Below are 24,927 nucleotides of genomic sequence, written 5' to 3'. Positions count from 1 at the left end.
AGTTTTGCAATTTAGAGTAGATATAACCCTCGTTACGAAAGTGGTATATATATAATTCTGTCGTTACACAAATTGTGCAAATATATTATTTTAGCTGATGGAATTTTTTTTTAAAAAATCATTTACGTATTTTTTTAATTAAAAAAATATCACGTGACTTTAAGAAAAAGTTTACCTATTTTTTCGAGTAGACATATTTTTTTAAAGCCAGATGGTAATTTCTTTTCTGGTGCGTCGGGTTTGGTATGTTTAAAAAAATATCTCTGTGACTTTTAAAAAAATAAGTCTACTCATTTTTTTAAACGAACCAGACCTGATCCACCAGAAAAAAAAATTACTATGTCGCTTTAGAAAAGCATGTCTACTAAAAAAACTGAGTAGACTTTTTTTAAAAGTCACATGGCATTTTTTTTAATTAATAATTAACCTAAATAATTTTTTTTTTAAAATCCCGTCAGCGAAAAGGGTATATTTGCATCATTTTGTAATGACATTGACATATATACTACCACTTTTGTAACGAGGGGTATATCGCAAAGTTGAGGGGTATATTTGCACCTTTGCCCTTAATAAATATAATATTTAGTTTACTAAATTACTCATATTTCTTGAGAATTAAACACTATTAAGAATTAGCAATTTTTCAATGTAAGTGTATAGTTGAAAACAATTTGTCTTGGATCTTAAAAGCGACAATATTTTGAGACAATTTTTTTTTTTTTTTTTTTTGGTTGAAACGACACTTATGTTTGGACGTGGAGAGTGACATATTTTTACACTTACGGAATATAAATTAGAAAACTAAGTATTAAGAAAGTACACGAAAATAAGATTAAGTGGATTTGTATCTTGCATATTAGTCAATTTAATTTGCACCGAAAAGATAGCCTTCAATTTGGTGCCTTTTTCCTGTTTGAGGTTTGAATCTTTGGATTTGTACATTTGATGGACTTCTTTTTCTCATTTGGGCAATGTCGATTAATATTAGGAAAAGTAACATGAAAGGAATCACACTTATATTACATATAAAGAAACAACTTAGTTGATTATGATCTTAAATATAAGGAGTCGCTGCATAATTTAAACATAGAAACATTTAATAAGTAATTACTAATTGATTTCAAAGTCTTAAATATCTGAAAAATAATCAAATGATGGTCTCAACCCGTATTTCTAAAGAGTAAAAAAAAAAAAAAAAAAAAGGAAAACACCATTGTTAGTTAATAAAGGTGTACTACATAGAATTAATTAGGGTGATGGGGGAGGGGGCACAAAGGAGAAATGGTTGTGAATTAAACAGTGGCGGATTCAGATTTTTAAGGTCGTGAGTGCTGATATTATTTTACTGTAAAGTTGCTACCGTCTACCAACCATACAATAGAAGGGCAAAATTATTTGAACACAATAATTAAAAAAATAACGAAAAACCATTAAGAAAAGTTAAAAACAAAACGTAAGAAATTATTGGAACACAATAATAAAATTAAAAAAAGTTGATGAAAAACCAATTTTAAAAAATTTAATAAAAAGTGAACAAAGAAAGTAAAAAAATAAAAGAATATGTAAAAAAAATAAAAGAATATATATTTTGGAGAAATGAAAGAAAAGTCAGCGGGAACAGCTAAATAAACATAAGAAATTTTATGTTAAAACCAAGTGCTAGAAAAATAGGGGGAAACTCTTAAAAAATTGTGTTAACAAGATTCGAACCCTTACGCTTCACCGAGTGAGCCCCTTCAACTCAGGCCTCAACCAAAGCACCAACCCCAACTTTTGTACAGTGGGTGCTATTCCGCCAATATATCACAATGTTAAGGAATTTCTATATAAAAATATATAGTTCGCGCCCAGGTTAATGGGTGCTCGAGCACTCGGACCACTACATGTGGGTCCGCCCCTGGAATTAAAGACAAAAAGACGAAGAAAAACCAGCTAAGGGATTCCACATCTCTTTCAGAATAAAATACAGCTAACCTACTATTTTTATTGGTCAATTTCAAACATCACATGCACTATATGTTGTTTTAACTTGGACGTTGGTCGCAATTAAATCTGCACACCACGTCTAACATGAATTTAAGGGGACATTTACCAAAAGCAATCAAAAACTGCAAATCCAAAATACTAAGAAACAACATGACAAGTTTACCCAAATTCATAACAAACTAGATAAGCATCGGCCACAGTATTTGGATATTAGGTCAAGATACTGCGCAGAAGGTTTCAGTACAGTATGTCATAGCAAACTCACATTACTGATAGAAGAAAAGAAAATGCCCCACAAAAACTCACACGATCACTCAGTTCATCAAATCATTGGGCATTGGAAACTTGAACGCCATCTACTTCTTTGCCTCCTTTGAAACAAGCAATATCACTGCTAATGTGAAAGAATAAAACAAGTGCGCAAATACCATAGAGTGCAGGTGAAAAGAAACCAAGTGATTAACCTGCACATGAATACGACTTCCTTCACTCCAGTTACAATTATAGTAGCATTTTTAATTGTTTCTATAAACACTTTAGTGAATTGGGCTTCTTGTGACAGTATTGCCTACAATGAATAGGAAACAACATCAAAAACACAGAAAAGATGAATGGGATGGATTTAGGGTTTAGGCGCCAACCTTATGAATGTCTTCGTGACTTAAAAAAATAATTCCTCCCATTTTTTTAAACGAATCAGACATGATCTACAAGAAGTGTCACGCCCCGAACCATGGCCTGGGCGTAACACGGCACTCGGTGCCTTGCTGCATGTGACCGAGAGAACCACATGAACTGATGCGGAATATAAAGTAAACATGCATGAATTGTGAAAACATGGAGTTCAATAATCATAAGTCTGAAAATATTATTATTATTATATCATGAATGCGGAATTATGGTAATGTAGCCATTAAGGCCAACTCAACTGAACATGACAACTGACTAGTCTATGAAACCTCTGACACGAATCTGTCTGCTAAACTGTTCACCGAGACAAGGCCCTCGACATACCTTAAATGCATAACTGACATAAATAGAAGTAAAGACACAACCCTGAATGAGATGGGGCTCACCAAAAGCTGATACGAGCAATGTCCTAATGAGCAAATCTGTTGTCCTGTCAATCAATACCTGCATCGTGAAATGCAGGCCCCCGGGTAATAGAAAGAGGACGTCAGCACATTGAATGTACTGGTATGTAAAGCAACTGAAAGAAATAACATGGGACATGGAATAACATGATAAGAAGTGGAACTGAAAACCTGGACATGAACATGAGCATGAGCATGAGTACATATATATATAACATAAGTAAAACATGATAAGTAGGGAGAGCATTTCATAAACCGACAATATGATATCACCACGTGGACACGTGGAGTCTGGTACCTCGTCGGACCAGCAGAGCCCCATACCTTGCCAGGGTATAAGGTGGTAACGTGCCTGATGGATCCATTCAGTGTAAAATTAAGGTATCGTCCTAACTGGGCGGAGCGATCCTTGTCCTACGGTGGCTACGTAGTTTCAGGCTATCTGAGCCTTCTCGGTAATTCGTGCAACTCCCAAAAATATGAACATGATATAATTGGCTAAGAAACCCATGATTTTCGTGAATTAACTTGTACTTGACTTGTAATCATGATTTCACGAAATAACTTGTAAACATGGTTTCATGAAATAACTTGTAAACATGGTTTTATGAAATAACTTGTATTTAGCATGTATGTATCTTGTATCATAGAATGAAAATAATTATATAATATAGTTGCATGAAAACTTGTAGACATGTAGGATATTCATGAAATAATCATTCTTAGTTAAAAACATGCATGCAAGAACCCATGGAATATAAGATATGGGTTTTCATGGATTACGGACTGATTCTCAATAATCATATTGAGTTATTAAGAACAACAATGATAGAATAATAGCAATTCATACATAATATAATCATGGACATGGACCTAGGGTTGTCATGAGCATGGTATAGAAAACCCTAGTTTTCGTAGAGAATCATAATTTATGGATTATGAGGCGTGGGGAAGAACAATGATGTTCCCACACGTAGATAGTAACTCTACATACCTTAATAATTCCAAAACTTGAAGAAAAGTCTGAATCTTTGAAGAAGAATTCCAAAAGCTTTGAATTTGGAAACCTTGAGAGGATTTTCATTGATTTTCGTAGCTACTGTTCGTGGCTCAAATGGTACTTCTCCAGACCTCCAAATCCAATCTCTACCGCTCATATTTTAGACTTATGTGTGTTATGAACACTCAGTTAAAATTTGGGCTTGATCCAACGGTTAGTTTATCGGGAAACACCAAATTAATATGGCTGGTCGGAATGAAACTCAACTGAAAAATACTAGAGTTTTCTCCAATTTTTTACAACTCTTGATTTTTATAGGGTAACGGGATAGATGGATTTATTCTAGTCTTTATAAATGATAAATCTTGTACAATACAAAGGTTCTTGATTAAAATATTTACCTTGGAGGAAACCTTAGGAAACTAGATTGTCAAACCAAATTCGGTTTCTTGATTTTTCTTGATTGCAAGAATGAGTTTCTTGCAAGATTGAAGTGTCTAGGTTCTTTAGGGATGGAGGTAGAGAGAAAAAGAATAGTGTCTTAGGGTTTAGAATAGTGTTAGGGACGTTTTTACTTCATACAATAATAAAATAAGGAGTCCCAATTCGAGTAGGAAAAGACTAAAAACGTAACCCAAAATCTGAAAATTTTGGTCCAACCAGTGATAGTAAAAAAGGCATAACTCTTAGTACGGGGCTCCCTTTAAGCTCCATAAGATACCGTTGGAAATCTATTTCAAAAGGCTACAACTTTCATGTTTTAAGTTTTCTCAAATTATCAACTAATCAAGGAGTTACGGGTGCCCGAAGTAGGCTGGTCAACCACTTTCGTAATACGTACAAACTTTCAAAATTTTCTCTAAAACTCTAACGTTACGAGTCTAACATGAGTTCTAAGATACGAGGTGTTACAAGAAGACAAAAAAAATACTATGTCGTTTTAGAAAAGTATGTCTACTAAAAAAAAATGGGTAGACCTTTTTTAAAAGTCACATGGCATTTTGTTTAATTAATAAATAACCTAAATGATTTTTTAAAAAATTCCGTCAGCGAAAAGGGTATATTTGCACCATTTTGTAACGACAGGGGTATATCTACACCATTTTGTAACAACATAAAGTCCTTAATTTCACTTAATAATATTATTGCTATCATTTATATTAATAAGTATTAATTCAAGTTAATAAGATGTTAACCATGCTTTAGCAATACAATCTGTAGGATATTGGTGTATAAAATTTATTTACTAATATGAAGATGTCAGTAGTCTAATGCAAAATTCTAAAATATTTTTACAATAAAAGTAGACAGTTTTTCTTTTTATTGTTTACTTTTTTATATTTCTACAAACTACAATATTGTTTAACCGAAGCTCAAATCATGAAATTGACAATTAATTAAAAAAATTGGAGCCTCAAATTTTTAGGGGCGTAAAGCGAAGCTTTCACTAGTCTCCCCACCTTGAGTCACTTCTGAAGTGAACAAATGAATAAGTCACTATAACAACAACGTAATTTAGAAAAATACAATTAAGGGGTTAAATTACAACTCTCCTCAATGAGCTTCTTGTCACACCCCATTTTAACCGGGTTGATTTAAGGGAGTATGACGTATTGGTGATTCCTGTTTATTTTATTTAAGGAGTCGCCACCTAATTAATTTAATGGTGAATTAGGACACCTAGAGGTTAACTAAGGTAAAGTTAAAAACTAAACCTCCGTTAATAGTCTACTTAACCGGTGTGATTCTAGGTAAGGGCTCTATATTATTCTAAAGGGAAGGGGTTAGGCATCCTTTAGAATCCGTTAACTTACGATTATCCGACCAACTTAGGTTAATTAATTTAGATTAAATATAATGTTTAAACCTTAAGAAAATAGGTTGAAAATATCGTTAAGGTTTTAAAGGAAAACATAATAATGTTATTTAGACTAACTTGAAGAAATACCTAGTAGTCCATTCAAAAAATAAAACTTATAAATAAGCTTTAAATAATAATTTTTGTTTCAAAAATGAGATTTGTAAAATATAATGATTTGTATATAGATAGAAGCTTTTTTAAGAGAAAAAAAACTGGTCAATTTATACCTGGAACAAAATTATACAAAGAATAATCCGAAACTATTTTATAAATAATATGCAAAAGACGATAATGTTTCCTTTCCCCTTTTTCTTTAAATTTTATTTAATTATGCTTAATTTAAAAATACATGATTGATTCAAACTTGAAAAGTTATTTATAAAGTATACTAGAGTTTAAATGTGTGTATTAATGATATTTTAAAATGTCTTTGATAATAAGAATAAAACATGTAGGTATGCTAGTTTGCGAATCAATTATTCTAAAAATAAATACCACAAATAATTTTAACATAAAAGGGAAGGAAACTTATGGAACTAATGTTAATATCTCTCTTAAATTTACTACCCCATTATACTAAGGTTAACCCACTAAATTTATCATAATTTATCTAAGTTGCGAAAATAAAGCAGAGCCATGGGTTAGACAAATAATACAAGTTAAATGCACCAAACAAAAAAAGGGCTGAAATTAGAAAATAAATGGGTTCTGCCCATGTTCAAGATTGTTGCGGATCTGATTGTTATTGGGTTTTGGCCCAGTAACAGTTTTGTGTACTGCTGCTGTTGCTGCTGCCTGGGCCTCGGCCCAGATTTTTATTATTTGCTGCGGGTGGGCTGACTCGAGAGAGAAATAATGTTGGGTTTCGGCCCCAACACCAAATGGCGAAGATAATGAGTCCAAGACTCGTACGCGGTAGTCATGCATAAGAATAAAGAAAAAAATTAGTATCTAACCGATGAATAAGTTAAACATATAAAACTAAACTAAAAAAACACATCCATAGGTTACATATACACTGTATATATTTAGGTATATCTCATATACACACATTCATGAGGAGGTATAGAAGAAAGTATACACGTCATATACATTCAGAGACGTAACCAGACGTATTCGCTCGTACCATAACATACAAGACTTAAGCGAAAACTCAGCATAAATGTACCAAGGACACGTTAAGGGAAACCATAAATAGGACATGCTTTGTGACAGCCAATGGAACAGCTAAAGCAACTACGTGCCTGAATTAATTCATGCTGAGAAACTTTGATAGATTTCAGACCATACGAGAGACATTAACATGTGCCACATGGCGACCATTTTAAGCATAGGCAGTATAGGAGGCAATGCGCAAATATATGCACAGGAGATTCATACTATAAGGACCTCAATGGCACAAAGGCAGGATTAATATATCCAACACACACTCCTCTAAAAGGCAAAGGACCAACCTGACTAATGATTCATGCTCAATATAGCAGATACAGAGGCTAGTGACAGAAGAGTGCAGCAAATAAAACAAAGAGATGCGGGTGCAAGACGAGGTAAGTGAGACAAACGCAAACATGAGAAATGGATAGAAGGTGGGGAAACTTTTCACAGGGAAGACCAAAGAGAAGAAGAATAGTTGGAAAAGGAAGACTTCTAAACATTTCAAATGGCATATTCTTTCACAGTGTATCCAGCAATTAAGACAGGGATTTTTACCTTTTTGTTTTTTATTATGTTCTCAATTTCAGCAACCTAATCATATAATACTTTTGAAACAACCCAGCAGTTAGTCATGCTAAAACTCAGAAACACAGGAGGCTTCACAAACTGAACATGATTCAGATCAAACACAGGATCAGATTTTCAGTTGTCTTATATATTATGGCAGCTACAGAGCTTAAGTTTTACACTTATTCCAGTTCACTCATAAAAAGGGACAGAGCTGACCATGCTGTAATTACTTCATAAAAGGAACTCATGCTGTCCTAAGGTCTTCTAAACAAATATTCGAATTCAGTCATATTTAAGAGAAGGAAGGACTAGCAATTCATATAGTGCAGGCAGCAGTAGTGATATAGCCAAAGGAATTAGCAGAAGAGTAGGAACAAACCAACAGAACGACTAAAGAACGACAAAAGAAATGCAGAGGATTTAGAAGGAGAACTACAGCAGTAGATTTAGGATACATAAGGATATGATTAGACTGACCAACTAAATTAAAATATCATACGAGAAGCATGGCTTAACCGTACAAACCAAGTCAACTAACACAGAAGCTAAACACGAATTGAACTTAGCATATAAACACACGGACATCTTAAACTGCTAAACCAAAATCGACTAAATAAGGAGGACTTATTTACATACTTAAAACAAACTGGACTACGTTATTCTACTTAAACATGCTTCAATCATACAAGCAAACCAACTCAGACTTGCCTATCAAACTAAAATAACTTAACTAAAACAAACATGCTTGAATCACGGAACAGTAAAACTAGAATAACACGGAGCAATAAAAATGCAGCAGAAACAAAAGAGGGAATGGAGAATTACCTTCTTCGGGTGCAGCGAAGTGAGGCGAAGGTCTCGATATCCACTCGAACACTATCGAATCCGAGCTTGCGATGCTCGGATTCACAGTGATACCAAAACCAATGAAAATAGAATAAAATTGATGTAGTATTCTGATTTGATAAATAAACGAGATCAAAGTGCTAATAGAACTCGGAATTTAGGTGATTAAAAGACTCATATTTTAGAGCTTTTTTGGGGTTTCAAAACTCGTTTCAGAACTTTGATTTTCAGAGCATTTTTTGCGACTCGAAATCCCTATTTTTGTAGGGGATTTATGGGGATTCAAGAACTCATTTTTTGAAAGGGGATTTCGGGTTCACCTCTCGTTTTGCAAGGCAATTTTTGGGGGTTTTCCCACCTCCCCAATTTCGGATTCAACGCCGACCATTTATAGGGTTTTGGCTCATTTGAGTTGAGGAAAAAAGGAGAGAGGAGCGGGGGAGACAAAACGAGCTGGGGGTGATGGTGAGGGTAGCGTGGGTGTGACAGGGGTAACGTGGGTGTTAGAGGAGTGGGTGTGTCAGGGTATGGGTGTGTCAGGTGGTGGCGACAGACGAAGGTGGTGAGGTCAGACGCGTGGGGGTAAAGGTGCGGTGGAGATGACAGAGGGGTGCGTGTGCGTCAGAGATGTCGGGTGAGTGGAGGTGTCGGACGGTGGTGGAGTGTCAGAGATGTCGGGTGAAGTGGTGGGGTGGCGACGGAGTGGATTAGTGGAGGTGGTGGTGCGGAGGTTGGAGGCGGTGATGGACGAGGATGGTGGAGACGGTGGTGGATAAAGGAAGGGAGGCGGAGAAGAGGCGATGATGAAAATGAGAGGAAACCTAAGGGTTTCCCCCTTTTGGACGAAATGGGTCGGACCCAGTCCATAAATGGACTGGGTCAATTTTTTTAGACCGGGTATTAAGAGAATAGGCTCATAAATTAAAACACGAATTATTCTAAAAATTGAGATAAGAGATATGGACTAGTCCAAAAAATATTAGGGGTTAATCGGACTTTGATTTGGGGTCCGGTAAGTCAAAATACGGACCGAGTGCAAAGAATAGTTTGGCTTCTAAATTTAAATAAAAGACCTGTCTAAATAACTTGTGTTAAATATTTCTCAATACAAAATATGCAATCTTCAATGCTCGGATAAAAGTGGCGTTGTACTAGCCGTGCAATAATATTCCGACAATTCGCACTGAAATAAATACTATTGTTTAATTATGCAAAGATAAATGCGATGTGTGTGCGTAAGCTGGTAAAATGCTAAAATGATAAAAATTGTGAACTGTAATAATAATAATAATAATAATAATAATAATAATTAGTAACTGTAATATAATAATGAAACCCCGGCTTTGATAAAAGGCTAATAATCATAGTAAAATATAATATATATATTTTTAATTTTTCACAAAATGTTAGGAGCATAAATAGGTATTTTGGAAGAGAGGCGGGACAAAATTGGGTGTCAACACTTCTATTTTTTGAAATGTATCCATAATAAACTCATTACAAATATTACTAAATACTTTTTTTTACAAGTCACAAAATAACTACTCAAAAGCTCAGCAAAGACAATAACTTACTACATAAAGCAGGGATCAGTGTGGGATGCTCAAAATAAACAAGCATCCTGGATTATGAATAAGATCATCAATGCAAAAAAAATACTTGGATGCTATCTCATGTGATGAAGAATTTTTTATTCAACAGGCCAAGTTTTCTATATAAAAAAAAAGTATACACTTTGATTGGGGGGTTGGGGGGGGGGGGGGTCAGTTCCCTAAAGTTGACTGGAGGAGACTCACGTGCAACAACCTCGGCTGCCCAAAATGGACTTTCACTTTGCAATTGGCATTAATGGAAAGGCTGGCCACAAAGGACCGAATATTGAAATGGGGAATAATAGATTTAGCTACTTGCCCTCTATGTGATCACGTGGATGAGAGCCATAATCATTTATTTTTTGAGTGCTCCTATTCAATGAGAGTATGGACCAAACTCCTGAAATGGCAGAGCATAACTAGGACTGTAAGACGATGGCAAGAAGAGAAATCGTGGGCAACTAGCAACGCATCTGGTCGAAGTGTGCAGGCACATATCTATAGGATGTGTCTAGCTGGGGCTGTTTATCATATATGGCTCGAAAGAAATGCTCGGGTGTTCTCACAAGGACAGAAGGAAGACAAGGCTTGGGTCAAACAGATTATCCGGGATGTCTTTGTTCGTGGATCCATGAATAAGAAGCTTGCTGCCAAGTTAGCCCAAATGAATTACTATCCTTGAAAGTAGCTATGTATAGGAGGATAGAGTGTATTGGTTGAATGAGACAGATTTGAGGCTAGTAGCTCAATTTGTCTGGGAGTTTGTACTGAATTGTTCACTTGGTAAATAATACATTTAGTTACCACAAAAAAAAAGACAATAACTTATAAATCACTATGATGACATCATAATTTAGAAAAACACTATTCAAGTATAAAATTACATCTCTCCTCAATGAGCTTCTATTTTTGAAACATATCTATAATACACTCATTGAAAATATTACTAAATAATTTTTTTTATACAATCCATAAAACAACCACTCATAAGCTCATCAAAGGCAATAACTTATTTTTGGCAGCTATATGAATTTGATGGATGTTGATTTACTTGGTTTAGAAACTTTATTTTTGGGTAGGCATCAAAGGATCAAGACCTGACTTCAGTAAATTTTCCAAACAATGCTAAAAAAAAAAGTCACTAGGGCTGGCCAGATTCGAACACTCGACCTCGATAGTAAAACTAAAGGCCTAAACCAGCGCGCGGACGGAAGCACTTTTATCGAGCAGTGTCATTTTATTTATATATAACCAGTATATGTTTTGGTTCGCCAAATTATTTATGTATATATAAATAAAAAATATTTCTGGCCAACACCGTTTGGCGTCATGTACCTCCGCCCCTAATCACATGCACTATATGCTGCTTTAACTTGAACGCTGCTCGCAACTAAATCTCGCAATTAAATCTCCACACCACGTCTAACATGAATTTAAGGGGACATTTACCAAAAGCAATCAAAAACTGCAAATCCAAAATACTAAGAAACAACATAACAACTTTAGACATATAAATTCATAACAAACTAGATAAGCATCGGCCACAGTAATTGGATATTAGGTCAAGATACTGCTCAGAACGTTTCAGTACAGTACCTCATAGCAAACTGACGTTACAGACAGAAGAAAAGAAAATGTCCCACAAAAACTCACACGATCACTCAGTTCATCAAATCATTATACAACCAATCGCATCGACTGGAAAGATCAGCCTAAGCATTGGAAACTCGAATGCCGTCTACTTCTTGGCTTCCTTGAAAACAGGCAACATCACTGCAAATGTGAAAGAAAACAACAAATGAGTAAAGATTGTTGAAGAAGAATTAGGTATAGCCATAAGAAAGCCCCAGCGAACCCCTAGACTAACCAAAAAGTGATAACCACTACAGCTCCTCATCTACACACCAAAATGCATATATTTGATGAAACTACAAACCCATGTACTTACTGAACTAGCATGGTAATCAACAAAAATGTTGATAACCCACTATAGTTCCTCATCTAAACACCAAAATGCAAGCTAGACAGATCTTCAAGGCCAGATTTCTCATACCTGCGATAATTCCCGTAATACATATTAGGGTCCTGAGCGGGTGGAGCATATCCATAAGCCTCGTATCCTTGGGCATACCCATAATACGCTCCAGCACCCGTGCCAGCACCACCCCATTGAGTCTGGTCGGACTACATAGGAAAATCAGAGTCAGCACAGTACGTAGCAGATATATCTAAGTTTAACACTACAAAGATAGGCCACAAAATTGTTTCCTAGAGGGGCGTCGAATGCTTTGTCCTCCCAATTGTGTTCCATTCAAGCTTGACAAAGCCTGCTCAGCAGAAGCTCTGGAAGTGGCGTGTGATAGAACATGAGAAAAGAATGCAGAAAAATATCTAGCCAGAGACATTAATTGCACCTGACATTACCTACTACCAAACAGAACAAAGCCACAGCGCTTTCCAGCAACTATTTTCACTTGAACCAATTCACCGTATGGGGAGAACACTTGCCGCAAATGCTCTTCAGCAACACTGGGATCCAAACCACCAACAAATATCTGCACATTTGAATATGAACAGTTAGAAGTGCATATACTAGAAAAACAAACTTTACATCAAAACAAGCTACCCACCGTTGTATTAGAGGTAGCTGCAATGGTAAAAAAATGTGAGTAGAAATGCAGTCATCAAAAAGTGCTAGCATCTAGGGTTAGAAATTTGACTCTCCAACACGTAGATGGAAACGGACAGTGACACAAAAGCATAATTGACCTAAGCTTTATATATGCAGAGTATGAGGATCTTTCTAAAACAGAAAGTATAACCAAAAACACTCCACATTCCAACTCAACAATCATTTCACACTTCACCACCACATCTTCTCGGAAAAGAAAATCAATGAGCAGGGAAACAAATGAATGCATTCAAGCACAGAAAAAACACAAAATTAAAACAAAGAAGCATCCAGAAGCATTACTTTATATCCTACAGTGAATGCATGCCCCTCCAAAGTCATGGATTTTTAAGTCCTAGGTTAGTTACATGTACCCTTATTAAAACAAATTGCTAAGGCAGTTCATAGGGAGATGAGCTGGAGGAGCTCAAGAACTGTTTATAGAACAATTGAACAAACAGCACCACCGACTTCAGACAGTCAACAAGTCCTTCTAATTCTTAAATGCGGCATTAGAAATATCAGCAAAGTATGCATGAATCATAATCCAGTTTAAAAAAAAGTTTGTGGTATCCTATGAAAAGTATCAGTGTTACGTTCTCAGTGTATCAGTCTTCCATCATATATTGATAACTACAGTCCACTTATAAGACACTCCTACAAGTATAATTAGAGGACATATTCACATGGTATTTTTTGAAAAATCAAAACGATTTAAAAATTAACAGATCAAGACGGTGTAAAAAGTATCTGAACTTTTTTTAATATCTAACAAGGTGACTCGAACCCACAACCGTTGGAGGTGGAGGGGGTTCTCCACTTGAGCTACCCTTTCTTGTCTGTCAAACTTTTTGAACTTCCAAAGCAGATATCACAATCGCAACCAAGGAACAGATCAGAGATGGAAGAAAGGCCCCTCTGAAGCTAACATATTATCTCTAAGCATTCCCATAAAGACCAACAATTCACATTATGCCAGTAATAGCATCCATACCTTATCCTTACATAAAGTAAGCCGACATATGTACTGAACAGCTTATTTGATCTACAAGTTTCTACTTCCCCCTCATTTAGAAGTTCTTGTCAGCTACTCTTCACAAGTCAATTGTCTTCAATATTTCAGTATTTTGGAAACACAAGATTATAACTTGTGATATTTTATTTAGTTCCTAAATCTCTAGATATTAGTTTCAAATGACCAATAGAATAATTCAAAAAATGAAATCCAGTGGATAACAACTGGAATGGACGAAGTACTGTGAGTTTTTTTAAGTAACTGTGGTGTCGGGGCCAGCTTGTGGGCACCTCGATTAATTCTACGGGGTACATGCTAAGAGTATTGAAAGTCTGCACTCCCCGATTTCCAATTTAGTCAGCTGCTCTTCGCAAATCCATTTTTTATGTATTTCAGTATTTTACCAAAGACTAGAACTTGAAGAATCTTTCATTTAGTTTCTTAATCTCTAAATGTCATTTTCAAATCTCCAATTGAACAATTCGACAAATGAAACCAACGGACAGTAATTGGAAAGGAAAGAGTACTGTTCGACAAATTTATTAGAGCTGAAAAGATAGAATCACCTCAAGGCATTAACCAAAGGCATCCTACAAAACTAGTGACAACTTTTTTTTGCATCTCCAATATTACATTACTTTGGCCTACGAAAATGAAGTTGAGTTCCCAGAATTAGTAGCATACACCATTAACACAGACTGGTGTGAACGTGACACATAAAGTAAGGAAAGAACTGTAAGGAAATGTACGGAAACAGCTTGAGGCAGCATTATTTAAAAGGTGTACAAGATGGATCCTAACTGAAAAGCCGAGGAATTAAATGAACTGGTAAAAATGAAGGAAGGAAATTTAAACTTGATAGAAATGGAAATAAGTTTACTAAGGCTTGTAATAGTAATTCTGTTACACGTCTCAAAAAAAAAAAAACTTGTAATAGTAATTCAGTAACCGGAAATTAACTGAATGTAGCATAAGAATGCCACAAGAATGCGAAGTAAGGAAGCGTGACATAAACAAAAAACTGACATAAAATGAGGCCACGCACTAAAGTGGAATCATTTCAGCTGAAATCAGTTCCAGGCCCCCATTTGAGAGCCTCTCTGTTTCCTGCTTTGAGACAACACAAGTTTTGTAAGTTTATGCACATTTTGAAACAATTAAATGCCCCCAAGTGTAGAAAGTTAAGTACTGGAAGAAAAGGATTTTAAAGACTCCGCTTCTTCAAGTGTAAAGCTGAAAGAACAATCAACTTCTAGACTCTGAGCACGTCAAGAAATTTATGGCATCATCAAAATCAGGAATGCAGACAACAAACAGTACAGCTCTAACCGCAAAACACCAAAAAATGAACAGGAAAGTTCCACTTCAGCATAGCAGATGAAAGGGGGACATGGCCATAACCTTCTGTGGGGTACACACTGGTTTCTTGTTCGCAGCTGGGCCAATCCTCATGGACCTAGTTGAACAAAGCACGCCATTCATTTCGGTCATAGCACACAATTGTTCACTCTCGTCACCAAACTTGACAAATCCATATCCCTTGGTTGTTGGTACGTCCAGTGATTCTATCTGTTACAACTTTTGCACCTTTTACTGATAAATATACTGGTTTGAATGTCTCTTGTAGCACATAATCTGTCACAGCAGCAGCCAAATCACCAACAAATATTGTATACTCGGGTGAATCATCTCGCCTCTCACCAGCACCAAGAGATGCCCAGTTCATACGGAAATTTTGTTCCACATTTGGCATCAAGGTGCCATTATACGTCTGCAAAATAGTTTCTGCAGCTGCATGACTCCTGAACTCAAGGAATCCATAACCTTCAGACTGGCCACTTTGCTTGTTCCTGATGACCTTAGCAGAAACAAGCTGCGCAAAAAACAATGAAGCTATTATGATAGTGCAAAATAAAAACAAAGAGGCAGTACAATGATACACTAAGGCAAATATTGAACTTTAGCATTTGTTTCCACCCTCTCCTCTTCTAGGCAATGTTAACCCTTCAATACATCTTCTAAATTCACCTCCAATTTTCCTTCTTTTTTCACAGCTTTGATATTAGTTTCCACCTATCACCTAAGCCACTTTAAAAAGTTGCAACCAAATCAGAAAGGAAATGTTAAAATGATATGCCAATCTTTCCAAATTCAAAAGACTCCATATACAAATGCAAACACATAATCAGCTGGCTCAACATGAAGAGGAAACAACTTTTAACTGTCATCTCCCAATAAACAGCCTGACTGATCATTATGGATTATGAGGACTGCATCACAAATAAGAAATTGTTTTTTACAAGTCATAAACAACATCACCAAGCTATACCAGAAAGAAACAATTTCTCTCACCAGCTCTATAACCACCTAAGAAACCGGGACTTTCTAATATTAATTTCTCCTTTAATTAAACAATCACAGAAACAGCCTGACAGATCATTATGAATTATGAGGACTACATCATAAATAAGAAACTGTTTTCACAAGTCATAAACAACATCACCAAGCTATATCAGATGAAAGCAATTTATCTAACCACCAAAGAAACTAAGACTCTCTAATATTAATTTCTCTTTTATTTACACAATAGTCCTCTAAAATTGTAGCCCAACGTAGGATTCGCAGAACAAGATTCAATCAGACTCAATATACAAATGCAAACACATAATCAACCAGCTTTATAACCACCTAAGAAACGACTAATCAACCAGCTTTATAACCACCTAAGAAACGACTTTTAACTACCGTCACCCAACAAACAGCGATCATTATGAATTATGAGGACTGCATCATAAATAAGAAATTATTTCTACAAGTCATAAACAACATCACCAAGCTATATTAGAAAGAAAGCAATTTATCTAACCAGCTCTATAACCACCTAAGAAAACAGACTTTCTTATGTTAATTTCTCCTTTAATTAAACAATCATCTTCTAAGTTCACCTCCAATTTTTTGTTCTTTTTCAAAGCTTTGATATTAGTTTCTACCCCCTCCTCTTCTACCAGTCACCTAAGCTACTTACATTGCAACGAAATGCAGAAAGGAAATTTAAAATGATAGGCTAATCTTTCCAAATTCAATCGACTCCATATAAAAATCATGTATTATTATTAAACAGCCTGGCAGATCTCTATGAACTTTCACATAAATGAGGAATTGTTGTCTACAAGTCATAAAAAACATCACCAAGCTATATCAGAAATAAAGCAATTTTTCTAATTTTAAATTCTCCTTTAATTAAACAACCGTCCTCTAGAAATTGCAGATGAAAGTAGGATTAGCAGAAAACAACCTGATAGATCATAGTGAATTATGAGGACTGCGTCATAAATAATAAATCGTTTCTACAAGTCATAAACAACATCAAGCTATATAAGAAACAAAGCAATTTATCTAACCAGCTCTATAACCACCTAAGCAAACGGGGCTTTCTAATATAAATTCGAGAAATTTTCAAAAATATACAACCCAGCATAAATATTATGTGGCGTAGCCATATTTTCAGTTTATACAATAGTAGACAACATCATACAATATTATACAACATTATACTTGGGGAAAGGATTATACATAATGTATCAACCTTGTATAAAGGTGTTTATACACAAATATGGACTAAAGCGGGAAGCAAACTCAAAATATGGGCTACGTGGGGTAAATATTTTCTTCCAATAGACATACAGGTAATTTTCCCATTTATTTATCTAACCATTTCTATAACCACCTAACAAATTTCTCCTTTAATCTATATATAATATAAAGTTAGACATAGACAAGGTGATGTGACACCTCTCAATGGCCTCCAATAATATTTATCTTTTTCTCATTTTTTGACCTTTTTCTCTTCATTCTCTATTTTACTAAATAAAATAAAATAAAATATTAAAGGTTCATCCCCACATATAATAAAGATTCACACACCATTAAATAACATTATTTGCCATTATTTTCTGTTATTTTTATCATTTGTTTCGTGTTGAAAAGTTTCTTTCTCATTAAATCATAATTCAACGTGCCATTAATCTTGAGTTAAAACTTTTTAATGCAGACCTTTAACTTCTATCATAAGTGTGAGGGAAGAGGAAGAGATTCCATTAAGTGTGAGGGATGAGGAAGAGATTTTGGTAACGAATAGGAATTAATTATGAAATTACGAGTCTTAAAAGTGCTTTAATTTGGGATTTACCTTTTCTTTCTAATTCTCTACTTGACTAATCAATTCAAATTCAAAACTATATATAATGGAGTATCCACAGTTCTACCCAAACTACATTGTGATGAGTACGTTCCTGAATCTTTCTCATCTTCACTTTTTTTAACCTATCGTTCAAATACTTTAGATAATATTCAAACCCACACTTACACATAAAACTATGTGTATGTACATAATGTGGGACTAAGATGATGATGATGATGTTATACTACATATTTCTGAGTCAAATTTCAGGAACTAGCTGGTGGACAAGTTCGGCAAGCGTAAATTTTATTGAAGAATTTATCAATTTGTAACAGAAGTCATTTTCAATGTTTAATTTATTTATTTTTGTGTTGTATATATCCTTCTTCTTTTTTTTTAGTATATTTACACAGCTAGGTGTTAGGTAAATTCATTTTTTATATCTTGATGTGCTTTATTAAAATGTATTTGTCAGATTAAATATTTCATTTGGCAGGTTGTGCAAATGATGTGGTTTATTTGAGATTTTAGTATAGTTATATGATTAGTTTAAAGAAAAATTCATCAGTATCGAAGCCTTTGCTGGAACGATACTATGCATTTTCTAGAACTCTCCTTTTTGTAATTACAAGCTTATAAACACGACGTAGCCTATATTTGCTGGTTTCTAAGCCTTTTGTTTCATTCTTCTTTTCTTGTCCTTCTGTTTATGACTGATTACATTTTATGTGTGTTTGTTCTTTTCAATTTTTGCAATTAAACTCAGATGACGCAAAAATACTGTGATAATATGATAATAAATTTCATTTTATTTAAGAGTCAAGACAGTTTCTTATTTCTCCGCCAAAATTTTCATATTGCCACATGTCAGTTTCTGCACTTGAAATTTCACTTACTATATATATATATATGAGATTGATCACATTATTCCCGCAGTGCTTCCATTGTTATTACTCTTTCTCAGATGTTGATTGAAGGATAATCCATATTTATGTGTAGGTAACTGTTTTTATTTCATAATGCATCAATATTTTTTTAATAAGTCCATTCATGCAGTATTTTTCAAAATAGCTAGATTTTTTTTTTTTTTTTGATATTTTCTTAATAATAAAAAGCTAGAAGAGAAGTGGCAAAACATTAGGCGCCTTATGTTTTCAGCAATCTTTTAATGAAAAATGGTATTAATAACTTTTATTTTTTGGTTTTCACCTTGGTTATGCATTCTGAATGATATGACTTAAAAGCATATTAACTCATGTATTATTAATTACTTATGTGATGTTTTTCTTGCGCAATACTTCTTTTTAGAAGTATTAGTTCATCTTATACGATTATATTTTACATAAATGGACTATAAAACTTTAATTACGATTAAGTAGATCACTTTAATCAGAGAAGAAAGTTTGGAAATTAGTTTACAATAAAACTCTGCTTTTTATTTAACATTTTTATTAATCTTCGTTTAGGTTTACTCATCACATATATGCGACTGGAAGTTTAGTACTTTTAGATGCAAATTTCTTATCATATTAATTTTTCCTCATCTTATCTGAATTTACTTTTATTATGAAATATTCTGGTCCTTCACTAAATTTATGTTAAAGTTTTATATATGATTTTCTTATTCAAATTCCACATACATCAATTTAAATTGCTTTTTTTCCCCTTCATATTTAACGTAGAATATATTTTTATGAAAAGAATTTTATACATCATGTTTGATATTAATATTCAACTAGTTTTTCGGCACGTGCGGTATTCAAATTCCACATACATCAATTTAAAATGTTTTTTCCCCTTCATATTTAACCTAGAATATATTTTTATGAAAAGAATTTTATACATCATGTTTGATATTAATATTCAACTAGTTTTTCGGCACGTGCGTTGCACGTGTAATCCGATTAAACATTACACGCTCTTTAAAAATTACATGAATATTATTATAACATACATGTGCGTGAAGTGTTGCCCAGAATTTGAAGGAAGAATGGAAGTTAAACTGATAAATGTTGCAAACAATAAAACAATATTGAGCTCAAAATGATTGATTAGTACATGTTTGAACTTGCGAAGGTAAATAATACTATTAAGTTCAGTAGGTAATTTTCCTTAATTACATTAATTTCTATCATGTTATGAGGTAAAAAAATTTGATATGACAATATCTCACCTAGTCTTTTTTTTTCTTTTTTCTTTTTTTAAATAATCGATATCTTAAAGTACGTTTCATTTTGATACTTTTCATTTTGATACTTTGGTTGCTCTATCATGACCGAAACTATTGTTGTCGGTATTAATATTTTGTTGAAATTGAAATACGACTTTCCATATGAGAAAATATGTAGCAAAAGACGTTAGAACTTGCAAACAATATTAATAATATATATAAAAGTTAAACCTTATACACGACATACCTCAAGTAATATATAGAATAATATTGCTGAATGTATTACTAAAAGCTAATCAAAATAAAGTTTAGCTACTCTTTGTTATAATTCTAATAACATTCTTTATATGATTGTTTGATTTATTGAATAGTTTAGAGTAATAAAGAATAGTAAAAAAGAATCCACAGAGAAAAGCCAAAATGCCTAAAATCAAAATTGTCACCACTATTAGAAATTAACCGTGAATAAAGTATATACTCATCTTTACAAAAATCGTTAGGTATAATGTCGCACAAATATGAGCGGAAAAATACACTTTCGTTGTCTATTTGAAAATTCAGTTGTTGCTCTCATATCATACAAATTGTAGAAAAAGAAAAAATGGAACAAAAAGGGTGAAAATGAACAACATCAGTGAATTAATGTTTGCAACGCTACGTTCAATAGACAATAAACTAAACGAAAATAAAATCTTTCATTCAAAGTAATGATCTTTAAGCAATAATATATGTAAATTAACTCGTATTCAGACAATTGGCAATATGAATATTGGTGGCATACTGCATAAACTTACTAAAGTATTATCAAACTCACCGGATACTAATAAAGGTTTGGTCAATTAAGTACCACTTGCAAGAATGAAAACACAAACAAAAAGAAACAAAACAATCTCCAACAACAATAAAAAATGATTAAAAATTTACATACAAATAAGGGTTGTGTACCTAATTTCAGTTGGACGATCATAACTTGACTTCAAAATGGAAAAGAAAAATCAATATTGTGAGCTGACAATAAGCTTTTTTCGAGGAATAGGTCGTTCATTCTACTCCAAAGTTTTAATTATGAAGGAGAAATGAGTGAAATAAATTACGAAAAGTAAAATGATTTGATTTGACTGTCACAGATTAACTCTTCCACTGCAAGAGACTTTTCTTCTTAACTTCAAAATGCGCCATCTCTTCTTCTTCTAAATTGTCTTCTTGTCGATATGTTCTAAGCCATTATAACCATGAATATTCCTGAGAGAAGATTACAAAAACAAAATATGTTAGTGAAGAGGAAAATGCTAATTTTGATACTTTTTCGGCTCTTTTATAGAGTGCAATAAAATATTTGAAAAGTCTACACATAAATGACATTAACGATGGAATCTCAAGGGACCAAAATAGATAAAGGGGTTGAGCTGTAAAAAAATTGCAACACGATGAACCTGCATTAAGAACTGGAAGAGCAAACAATCCTAAAATTTAATGGTGCTTAAGAGCCATATTTTTGCCTTTTCACATACGTAACGGATTAATTTGGCATATCGAATAATGATACATGAATCTGTTTTTGGTATCTAATTGATCTTCAAAATTCAAAGAGTCACTGATGAGTTATTTCTAATATATCCTTTTGTTTTCTACTTTAAATTGACGAATTAATTAACCCATTAGGTTATATTAAATACGATGATATGATTCATGTAATTATAATATTTTATTATATTAGATGATTTATGTCTTATTACATTTTAATTTATAGTAAGGGCAAAATGGTAATTTAACTTTAAAGACAGGAGCTTCCCACTTTTAATATAATACTAGTTTCTGGGTACGTGCGTTGCGCGTGTAACCTATATCAATTAGCATAAAATTTTAAAATTTATTATTAAGTATTATTAAAATATATACTTGAGTTATAAAATAAAAATTAAAGAAGAATGTGTAATTTCCTTAAACTGTCAAATGTTATTTACTCTGTATGATCCAAATAGAGTACTCACAACATTCTTTTTCTCAACAAACGTATTGACTTTTACTCATATTGCTTATAAAAACCCACACACAGAAGATATAATCATAAGGAAACATCACAAATTTAAGCTGTAAATTTAATATAAGGCCCCAAAGAATTTTAAAAATAAATAAAGTAAGAAGAAGAGATAAATCAAAACCTATGGAAAAACACTTGAAAGTTACGTTGTTGTTCCTAAAATAGGATACCAGAAAGTGTTTTGAGTTCAAGGCTCAAGCGGTGACAAAAGTGCCACTTTCTTAATCGAAATTGAACCAAATGCTAACGCTCTAGCAAAGTAGCAAAAACAATAATCCAAGAAAAAAAAAAGTGGCAATAAACCTTGTAACCTGCTATTATTAATTAAGTATAATTTAAATATATATATATATATATATATATAGCCACCCTTGATTAACTTAACAAAAGAAATTCTTAATTGATCGATTGACTTCTCTTGGTCACCAAGACCGTAAGATGATCTATGTAACTTGAGAAATTAAGCTCTAATAAAAATAATTCAATGGAAGAAATACGAAAGTGATACATTTTGGCCAACTTACATAACATAATTAAGTGAAAAAACAATGAATGAAGTTGTTGTAGTAGGGTCTTTGTCTTACTAACCCTGAGCATATATTCAGTGATAATGCTGCTTTGAATTCCTCCAGCAGTTTTCTAAATTTAACTTGATAAAAAACAGCACACATTCTAAAGAGCCTAAAAATAAACACTAAAAGAATAGTTTCGTAAAACATGAAAATATACCATGGTTACTAATTATTAAGCTGCTAAAAGCCAATGTTGGAGAAAAGTAGATCTCAACTTTGGGAAGATTCTAGGCTTCCAGCATCCCTTTTCCTCATTGCAAGCTTCGTTAAAAGTTTTAAGGATTACCTAAAGCTAAAAGGTAGAGTTTCTCTAACAATAATTTTGCAAATGCATGACCATCTGTTGGCCTTTTTATTATACTCATTTTGATGTAGCTTTTCATAAATAATTATCTTCACAACTTTTCATTCTCCTACTTTATTATAGCAATAAATAAAGATTTATAGATAAGGGGAGAGGAATCAGATTATAAGGGGGATTAAACAGAAAATAAAAAAGAAGAAAGCGGCAGATTAGGCATTAATTTCTTTATTGATGGGAGATAGTAGTGAGCTGTTAAACATAATGGATGAGGTTTTATTAGGAAAAGTAAACGTGTAAATTAATTTGAAGTAAATTGAATCTTATATTGGTTTTAAAGAGTATAATAATGGCAGGTAATTGAACAGAATCAACATTGTTATCATAGTAAGTCCTAATTATTGTATGAAATACTCAAAACGGTTTTAAACAAATTTATAGCTGATTATTACTACATAAGAGTATAATAATGGCAGGTAATTGAACAGACTCAACATTATTATCATAGTAAGTACTAATTATTGTATGAAATACTCAAAACAGTTTTAAACAAATTTATAGCTGATTCTTACTACATGAAAGATGTAAGGGAAAAAACCGAAATGTATATTAAATACAGATTATTATATGACTATGAGTACGTGGAAGATGGGAGGTAAAAAATTGAAATGTAAATTAAAGATCAAAAATAATTTTTGTTAACTATTAAGTATAGTTGGACTTCTAATTCAGCCATTATTTAATTAAAATAGTATTATTTAATTAGATAGTTAATTAGTGCAAGGGTAAAATCGTAATCCAACTTTAGAGATAGGAGCTTCCTACTTTTAGTATAATATGATTATAGTTTTGATTCTTTTTTATGACTGCGCGAAGCGCGGACAAGTACACTAGTTAAACAATCAAACAACAATTGCAGAGAAATGTAGGATTAGCATAACAGGATTTGTAGATTACCTCGCCGGTATGATAGAAACAAGTGGAGAGATAATTCTCATCCATCCAATACTGCAAATCCCCAATCCAAAGTGGCCGAACCTCATTCGTCGAGCTAGGGCTACGGCTAGTAGCACTGTACTGTTGCTGCAGCGATGGCTGCTGTTGACCCCAACAAGGTTGACCCTGTGGTTGAAATTGCGATTGTTGTTGGGGCTGTTGATGAGGTGGCATCATCCATTGTTGTTGTTACAACTACTTAGTTACAACTGCTAGAACAAATACTACTTTACCCACTGCTAAAGAATAAATCTATTTACGACAAATACATATACATATACATCGATTTGATTTATAACTCAAACGTAACACATATGAACAAATAGATCTAACTCAAACATTGAACTAAAAAAAACCAAACAAATGGTGAGCTACTATAATCTTTTGTTTGTTACCTTGTATTTCCCAAGTCTTCTTTCTTCTAAAAGCAACTTGGAAAAAGACTTAAGTAAGTGACCCCTTGTCTCATGCAGCGGAGATATCTCATGGTTTTCATAAAGTATTTGAAATGTCTACATATCTTTGGAGTGTTTGTTGTGCTCATATGGGTGCGGAAGGGAAGATATTTAAGGTCAATTGGGAGCATATTCAATACATTCCCTTTTCAACGTTGCGTTGCTTTTTGGAATTGTAGATCAAATTGAAGACATCATGACCTTAAGCATTCATTGTGCACAAAATCTGAATGGTGTTTTTAATATATTTTGGGGTCCCAACATTATTTGAGTGTTCAGTTAGACTTTGGTTTGATACTGGGCAAAATGAAATTACGCACCTTACTCGTGCATGTTCAAGACATATCGGCACACAGTCTGGTAAATTGTATCAGGCCATTTATGTTATGGCACAATCTGGAAGTGCTGAGCTGATTGATTTC

The 24,927-nt window shown here is 33.6% G+C and overlaps 1 pseudogene; it reads right to left on the bottom strand.

Moving 5' to 3' along the window:
• Positions 1-14,747: 14,747 nt before the first annotated feature.
• LOC132617447 (polyadenylate-binding protein RBP45-like) lies at positions 14,748-24,253 on the bottom strand (annotated as a pseudogene).
• Between the last annotated feature and the right edge of the window lie 674 nt (positions 24,254-24,927).

Source organism: Lycium barbarum, chromosome 11 (assembly GCF_019175385.1).
Source record: "Lycium barbarum isolate Lr01 chromosome 11, ASM1917538v2, whole genome shotgun sequence".
In the NCBI taxonomy this organism is placed as follows: domain Eukaryota; kingdom Viridiplantae; phylum Streptophyta; class Magnoliopsida; order Solanales; family Solanaceae; genus Lycium; species Lycium barbarum.
This window is presented reverse-complemented; position numbering and strand designations above follow the sequence as displayed.